This window comes from Equus quagga, chromosome 12, assembly GCF_021613505.1.
Source record: "Equus quagga isolate Etosha38 chromosome 12, UCLA_HA_Equagga_1.0, whole genome shotgun sequence".
In the NCBI taxonomy this organism is placed as follows: Eukaryota; Metazoa; Chordata; class Mammalia; order Perissodactyla; family Equidae; genus Equus; species Equus quagga.
In genome coordinates, this window is record NC_060278.1 from 109,640,548 (window position 1) to 109,649,231 (window position 8,684).

General features: G+C 53.6%; 1 protein-coding gene across 1 annotated transcript in view; it reads left to right on the top strand.

Moving 5' to 3' along the window:
• The window catches only part of CDH4 (cadherin 4), a 594,249-nt gene that overhangs the window by 355,368 nt on the left and 230,197 nt on the right, over positions 1-8,684 (top strand). The window lies entirely within an intron of this gene.

The window sequence follows — 8,684 nt, forward strand, 5'->3', positions numbered from 1 at the left end:
GTGGAACCAGGGGTGAGGCTTGGGTGTGGAGGGGGCACAGTTTTCAGTGGAGAGGCCAGGCTCAGCCTGGGTGGGGTGACATCTGAGAGAAGACTTGAAGGGGCGAGGGAGTGAGCCAGGCTGCGGAGAGCACGACCAGCTGAAGGCCCGGGGGCAGGAGGGGCGGGCAGAGCGAGCAGTCCAGGAGGGTGCCTGCCGAGGGTGGAGCAGAGGGGAGGGGCCGGTCACGCGCAGGGATGTGTCACCCATGGTAAGGACTGGAGCTCTTACTCTGTGGGCAGTGGGGCACCTTGCAGGTGACGGTGCAGGTCTGCAGTTTGTCAGGGTCCCCCTGGCTGCTGGGTGGAGAATGACCACCCGGGCGAGACCTCTGGTGCAGAATCTGGAACAGACGGAGGAGCAGAGATGCTCCCCTCTGCCCTCAGGGGAGGAGGGCAGACTCCTGGCATAGATTCAACTACAGGAAATGGGCATTTAGCCTAATGAAGACGACAGCCTGTATCCAATACATTAGCAGCACTGTGCGTGTGCAGCAGATGTGTGAAACACACAATACCCACCAAGGTGCAAGAGAGAAACACAGACCTTCCCTCTTCATTAGGGCTTTCCCGCCAAACTCACACTTGAAAACACACAGTTCACCGGTAGTCTTTGTTAATGTGTTGTAATTGGTGCTAATGTGTAGACTTGAGAATAATACAACTTTCTTTAAAAAACAAATCAACGGCACGTCAGACTTCAGACTTTTTCACAAATTCAGACTGCCTCCTTTTCCAGCAGGGCCCCTCCCTGCCAGATCCAAGTTAAGAGGAGTTAGCATGATGCATCCTAAGGACAACAAGTGATGGATGGAGGGATGGAGGGATGGATGGAGGGAGGGAGGGATGGATGGAGGGAGGGATGGGTGGATGGGTGGGTGGATGGATGGAGGGATGGGTGGACAGGTGGGTGAGTGGGTGGATGGATGGATAGAAGGATAGATAATTTTCTGAAGATGGTAAGTCGTTAATTAGTTAACCAGACAGAGGTGGTTATTTTCTGAAAATGTTAACTGGTTAATTAGTTCAGAATCTTAAAAGAATAGTAAGTAGCTACCAGAGCTGTCTATGACATAGAAGAGCATTAAAGATGTAGAATTGGGGAGGACGCCCTGACAGCCGGTAGCCAGAAAGGAGAGCCGTTCAGCCAAGCAGCTGTTTCCTGGGCTGCCTACAAATTGCTACAAATTGGGTGGCTTAAAACAACCCAAGTTTGTTCTAACAGTTCTGGCCTGAAATCAAGGTGTCACGGGGCTGGTTCCTTCCAGGTCGCTCAGAGAGAATCCGTTCCGTTCCATGCCTCTCTTCCAGCTTCTGGGGTTGCCGGCAGCCCTGGGTGTTCCTTGGCTTATAGACACGGCGCCCCGATCCCTGACTGCAGCTGCACTCGGCCTTCTCTGTGCGTATCTGTGTGTGCTCATGCCTCTTTAGGACGCTTTGATGGGATTTAGGCCCCCCTGATCCAGTATGAGCTCATCTCGATCCTTACCTTCATTATACCTGCAAACTCCCTATTTCCACATAGGATCACATTCTGAGGTCCCAGATGGACATGAATTTTGGGGGACACTATTCAACCCACTACAGCGCCAAGAGGGCAAGCACACGCTTTGAATTTTTTTCCTATGGATTTAACAGGTATGAAGATTCCCAAGCAGCGGGCCCCGTGTACCTTGTACCCACCACACCCTGTCCTGGAACAGCAGGCCCGAGATAAGGGCTCCGCGGGTGCGTGACCTGGCCTGGTGATTTTGCAGCTCCCCGTCAGCGTCCTCCTTCCGTCCGCTCCATCCTCCGTGAAGCCTTACGGTTGATGCTAAACGCCATCACCTGTGCTTGTTCCCATGCTCTTCCTCCACGTCCCAGTTTTTGCAGCAGAACAGCGGTTCTCAGATCTGAGTGTGCAGCAGGACCCCGGAGGGCTTTGTCACGGCACAAACCGCTGCTCTGCACCCCTGAGGTTGGGGTGGGTCCCAGCGCTGCACTTGCGTCAAGTTCCCAGGGGGTGTTGATGCTGCGGCTAGAAGCGGGGTGCAGGAGAGGGAGCCCCAGGAACCCAAGGCAGTCTACAGCCCCAGGCCACTATGTGAGTGGGAGGGAAGATGCCAAGGAGCCTCCTCGTGGCTGGGGCACCAGGCGGTGCGCGATGCCTGTCTGAGTCAGAGGAGAGAGACCCCTGCTCTCAGGGGCTGCACGTGGTGGGTGACGGCAGATAAAGCACTAACAATGTCAGGGTAAGGCTGTGGAGCACCCACATGAACTTGAGGTTGCCTCCTGGAGTCCCATGCTCCCCAACCCTGCCTGAAGCTGGGGTAGGGGCTTGCCCATCACAGCCCAGACACGGCCCCTCCAACCAGCTGTCCCCCTGACACACAGGATGTCAGATGGCATCAGCAAGAGCCAGACCTCGATCCGGACTTTGAGGAAGGGCAGTGGGTCTGGCAAGGCTGAGAGCTAGGCAGGCAGCCTGTGGTGTCCTGAGCAAGGGGCTGCAGGGGCTCTGGGCTGCGAGGGGTCTACCTGGGCCAGCTGAAGGATGTAGGCATGAAACAGGGTCCAGAGACCTCCTCCTACAAGTGATGTGGGGCTCTGGCGAGGTGAAGACCGGTACCCAGGCCTCACAGTGAGTGCATGGGGAGCCAGGCCATCCCTAACCCCTGCATGGAGCTAGGTCAGTGCCTCCTCCCAGTTCTCACCTCCATCCTGAGCAGTCGGCTTTGCACAGGTGAGCGATGTGAGAAACTGCCTGTTCGGGACGCCTCCCAGCTGTGGACGATCCCTCCAGGCTGTCATAGTGGACCAGCCCAGGGGAAGACGCCACCATGAAGGCAGAGCCGTGAAATCAGGAGGAAAGAGGCAGAGAGGGAGACGGAGAGGGCAGCCGACAGGGCAGCACGGAGAGCCCAAGCATCCACTTCCGGGCCAGCTCATGCTGGTGACCATCAGGGCGCCGGAAGTGGTGTTGGTGTCTCCCTTCTAAGGCAGGGGTCAGCCATGGACTAAAAGTTCCAGTGATCAAAGTCTGGGTGCATCCCTAATGGAACGGGGTGCGAACTGTGAGGTCATTCTGTCTTCACATGACACAGGGCGTGGGACAGCACCAACCAGAGCCCTGGCCCCTGGCTCCGTCTCCGAGTCCTGGTGGCTCCTCCTCATCCAACGTGCTCCGAGGGTCAACTCGAGCCTTTGCTAACAATCGTTTGACGCTACAACAGGAGGAGAGAATGCACATCCTCTCACCACTCGAGGAGCCTCGCAGTGAGGGAGACACCCCTTCCCATCCTCACCACTTCTTTTCCTCTTCCAGCCACACAGCCAAACGTGAGGCACAATTTGGTGTGAATTACCTACAAATTGTATACGGTACTTCATGACTAAGTAGTTTTTTGCAGAGCTCAGTATGAATTTTCTCCTTTGTCCAAATCATACAAAATACTCTTTTTGAGTTGTCAAGATCTTCTGCTGTGTGTAAAAATGAGGCTTAAATCACTCAAAAGTGACAAGAATGTGTTAGACAGTTCTCATACATTATAATCGCATGTGCACCTTAAGGAATCTGAGAGTCCCAGCCCCCCAGGGTGGGGGTGGGTAGACACAGGGCATCCGCCCGAGGCTGGGAGGGAATCTCGGGCCTCCTGGAGGAAGCCCAGAATCCTTCCTGACAAGGCGCAAGGCCACGGTTGCCTTTGCAGAGCCCCAGAAAGTGTTTCCTGGCATTAGGAAGTTCGGGGTGCCCTCCCGGGATGGGGTTCATTTGGAGCCCCTGCAGTAGGATGCTCTAAGTCTGCGTTTGCAAATGACTTCATGGTTATTGTGACTTTGGTTTCCTGGTCATGGAGGGGGCAGAGAGGGTTTCGAAGTTGTCGTTTTAGGGTATATGTGGGGTGCGTTGGAGCCGGTGGGTTGAGTGGAAAATGCTGTGATGCTGAAGCCTGGGGCTGTGAGCCCTATGTGAGTTGCCTGTGACCTCACAGTGATGGGGCTGTCCACTTGTGTCCCCGCAGTGATGGGGCTGTCCATTTGTGTCCCCGCAGCAAGGAGGCTGCATGTCCCAGGCTCTGCTCAGCGTGGGCATGAGCTGTTTGCAATGATGTGTGTGGAGTGGCTGGTGGCGGCTGAGGACGAGTCCCCTGAATCCCCATCAGCACCCACTCCCCACAAGGGGCTCAAAAAAATAGGTGAAAGAGGCCAAGTTCCCCTTTAAAATCACCGGGCCATGAGGCCTCGCTGCCACTGTGGGTGGCGGAACTGAACCGATGCCTCCCTGTCATGGAGCAGTTAGGACCGTGGGCCCCAAGCCTCTCTGGGCGTCGGGTTCGCCCTGGAGCCTTGTTGAAGCACCTGTTTCAGGCACCATCCCTTGCGTTTCTGATTGTCCAGGTCTGAGGTAGAACCTGAGAATTCTCGTTTTAAACAAGACCCAATATATTAGTCTTCTCTGCCTGTTATACCAAATTAGCACAAACTCAGTGACTTAAGAAAGGTGGTCAGAAGTCTAAAATGGGTCTCACTGGGCTGAGATCCAGGGGTCGGCAGGGCTGTCTTCTGGAGGCCGTAGAGGAGAATCCCTCTCCTGGTCTTTTCCAGCTTCTAGGGAGCCCTGCCTGCCTTGGCTCCTGGCCCCGTCCTCCACCTTCAAAGCCAGCAGCACAGCATCTGCCAGTCTCTCTCCCTGACTCTGGCCTCCCGATTCCACTTATAGGAACCCTGTGATGACACTGAGCCCAGCCTGATAATCCAGGATCGTCTCCTGTCTCACGATCTTAACTCAGTCACGTCTGCAAAGTCCTTTTACCCTGGATGCTGATACATTTACGGGTTTGGGGGTTAAATCATTGACTTGTTTGTGAGGCTGCCAACAACACCGACAGCTGCTCATGCTCATGCTGGTCTGGGACCCAACTCAGCCGCTGAATCAGGAGGACCAAAGTCAGTGCCATGTTCCATTGATGTGATACGGGTCCCATCCTGGTTTTGTTTCTGGCCATCTGTCCACTTTGCTGGTCTGATCACCATGTAAACAGAGCATCCAGGCCATTCCCTGCCCCTCCCCTGTGGCCAACGTGGTGCTCCCCATCCCCCCACAGGAGGAAGGTCTGGAGCAGCCCTTCCCCTCCACAAGGTGGGGAATCCACACTTGCTGCTCCCTGGCACTCGAGTTCTGGTGGCCTTGAGGTGCGTGACAGTGTGTTCGGGCCTGGTTGTCCCAGGCCAGGGCACGTCCAGGTTGTCCTTGGAGGAGGCTCTGGGATGTGGCCATTTGTCTAACAGCAGAGGGACCAAGGTGGTTCAAAGCAGAGTGTGAAAGGCGCAGCTGGGATAGGGAGGGAGGAAGTGGCCCAGTGGGTTTCAGCCACAAGGCCTAGTCGTGTTCCAGCACTGCTAGGCAACACGTAATTGCTGAGCATCTGCCTCCACTCGGGGCCTGGCATCTGGGCAGGTCCCTGCCTTTGTGGCACTTACCTTCAGTGAACATAAGAAGGTGGATGGATAGATGGGCAGAAGGATGGATGAATGACAGAGGGATTGATGGGCAGATGGATGGGTGGGCAGATGGTTGGATGGATGGATGGATGGATGGATGGAAGGACAAATGCATGAATGACCGGCTGGGTGGACAAATGGATGGATGGATGAATAAACAGAAGAAGGAAAAGAAGGAGAGAATCAGTCATTAAAGATTCATTAAGGATAAAACAGTGACTGGAAGAAGGGGGGCTTTCAGCCCCCCAAGAAATGCCAGGTATTTCTGGCTTAGTGAAGAGGAATCTTGGAAAAGTCCAGATGATTCTAATCTGTGTAATATTGTATGCCTTTCAAATTTATAGGTTTATGGCATTTGTTATGGGAACTTTTTTAAAATTGTGGGGCAATAAGCCCAGAAACATATCCTGAGTAGATATTAGGTGCTCACCCATCCAGCATGACCATTTCTTTGGGAAAATGCATTGCGTGAAAAGATGTATAAGAACAAATTGTGAAGGGTTCCCTCTTGGCTGGTTTTCTAAAAGTTCAGCGCCTTTCTGTAAAGATGAAAATGACAGACCAGAGTCTATTAAAATAAATATAAAGTCACCATGCCATTCAGGGCTGGCAACAGGACTCACCTCAGATGATTTTGATACACTGTTTTCTCCCTGGAAGGTGTTTATGTGAATTTATATGCTGGGTATAAATGTGCAGAGTATGAATAAGTACACACAGCTGTATTTTCCACGTCTATATGGTATAAGACAGACGATAAATCTTGAGATCCATATGTTTTTCTTATAAAATCCTGATCTTGGAAGGTAGCAAGTAATAGGCATTAGGATGGCAGAGGGGGACCACAGTACAAGGGAAATAATCCGTCTCAGAGACAGTTTCTGCTACTCAGAGAAGAACCCGCAGAATCTCCTCCATCCCACGAGGAGTAGCACGCGTTGACTTTCTCAGAGATGTCCCCATGCATCCCGAGGCCTCCCACGCTGTGGACCCTGGAAGCCAGTGGGCAGTCTCTATGAGTGTGGACCAGGTGGAGGACGGATGCTTGCCCACTCGCCGGCCGGAGGAACCTGCCAAACCTGCACGTCATCAGCTTTCTCGGCATCCCGCACATGGGCCATCAGTTGCCAACGTAGTGAAACGCAGACTTTGTATAATGAGATTTAATCTTCAAATTCAATGTTAAAATGTGTTTGCTTGTGCACAGGGTAAATCTTTCTCTAGAAGGCTGATCACGTGATACCAGCTACCAGTTACTGGCCTCCTGCTCTGAGCTGGGCGCTGTACTAAGTAAATGATCCCAATTAAAAACCCTATTTTCATGAGAAACTTCTCTTGCTTCAGCAGCATGTCCTGCCTGCAGCAGTGTGATGACCAGCCCGGCTCAGCTGCGTCGGTAGTGGGGAGAGAGACGGAGGCAGGCTTCATCCTGGCGGTGGTCTGGGATGCTGGCCAGAGCAGGATGTATTTATGGTTCATCCCCTGCTTGTTGATTCATTTAACAAGGGTGTGCACACCTAGTGTGTGGCAGGGATGTAGAGTCCATCCAGACAAGGCAACCGCCCTCAGGACGCAGAACCTTCTAGAAACCACCAAACAAAAAAGGAGTGAGTGAAACCATTGCCACTGGCAGGATGCCATCAGAAGATGAGCCTGGTGCTGCAACTGAGGGTGGCCGAGGCCCATCTGGGAGGGTGGCCTGGGAGGATGCTGGGGGTGGGTCACCCCAGGAGGCAGCCGTGGGGCTGTACCCAATGGGACTTTCCAAGGAACGGCAGAAAGCTCGGAGCTTGTGGCCGTGAACCTCCCAGCCTTCCTCATGCTGATTAAGTAGGTCTGATGTAATGTCTGTGACCAGGGGGTATAGCTGGGTGGCAGGGGGCACCTCAGACCCTTTCCCACATGCGAGCCCTGGACCTGGGGGCAGATCCCCAGGGCAGCTCTCTCCTGGCCGGTGCGTTCATCTCCCGCGTCCATGACGAGGTGGTATGTCCTCCTCCCTCTGCGGCCCCCCAGCACCCACGGCCCCCTAGTGCCTGCAGCCAGTCACTCTGCAGCTGGGCTTCCTGCACTCCATCCTGGGGCCCAAAAGCTCAGAGAGGGTCAGGCTCTACCCTGCCCTTAAACGTCAGGGCCACCTTAGCTTCATCTTCCCCCCGAGTCTTACCAACCGTCTGTGCGCTCCCAGGCTGGGCTGAGACTCGGGGACCCTCGCCGCCTGGAGCCGCCCATAAAGCTCAGAAGGACATGAGCACACCCACCCACCCGGCCAGCCCGGCCGTCTCTCTGGCTCTGGCTCTGAGGGGCAGGCAGTCAGCCACGGAGCACGCGCACTGACCTCCTGCCTGGATGATTTTTCTAAACTTCTCTTGACCCTTCACACAAACGTTTCATCAATAAATATCTGTTGAATCAATTTTGAGTCTATTTACTGAGATAGGATTAACAACCATAAAGTTTGCCTGTTTAAAGTGTACAATTTAGCGGCCTTTAGTATAGTTACAGAGTTATACTTATAGTTTAGAATGTCATTATACAATTACATCATATTGTACAATTGACTATATATTACATAGTGCTGCCGTCGCCATAGTCTAATTTTAAAGCATTTCCTCACCCAGAGGAAACGTACCCATTCAGCACTCGCTCCCCGTTCCCCCCGACCCCCAGCCCTGACAACCACTGATGTACCTTCTGTCCTGTGTCTGTGGGTTTGCCTGTTCTGGATATTTCACGTGAATGGAATCATACAACTCGTGGTCCTTTATCCCTGGCTGCTTTCACTCCTCTCTTTTTTGGTTTATACCGTTTCTTGAAAGCCCTACATATGTTGCCACCAGCTTCAAAACCTGCCTCCACGTACTAATTTCTCAAAGCTACTTAACCTCTCAAAGTGTCAGCCATCCCATGTGAAGTGGAGTGACAGCCCCCCGACCAGCTTGTTATGGGAATTGAATGAGAAGCCTGTGCACCAACCGTTCTCGCCCTGCCTGTCTCGCCACAAACATGCGGGATGCTGTAGCTCCCTGGTCAGGAGCATCTCCTTCATCAGTCCGGAATATCTCCCCTGCGGAGTGCAGAGGACACTCCCTAGTCCTGCCACCTGCACTGACGTGGCCCTCTCCATCGTCTGCTTCCAGGCTGCACACTCAGGCCCTCTCC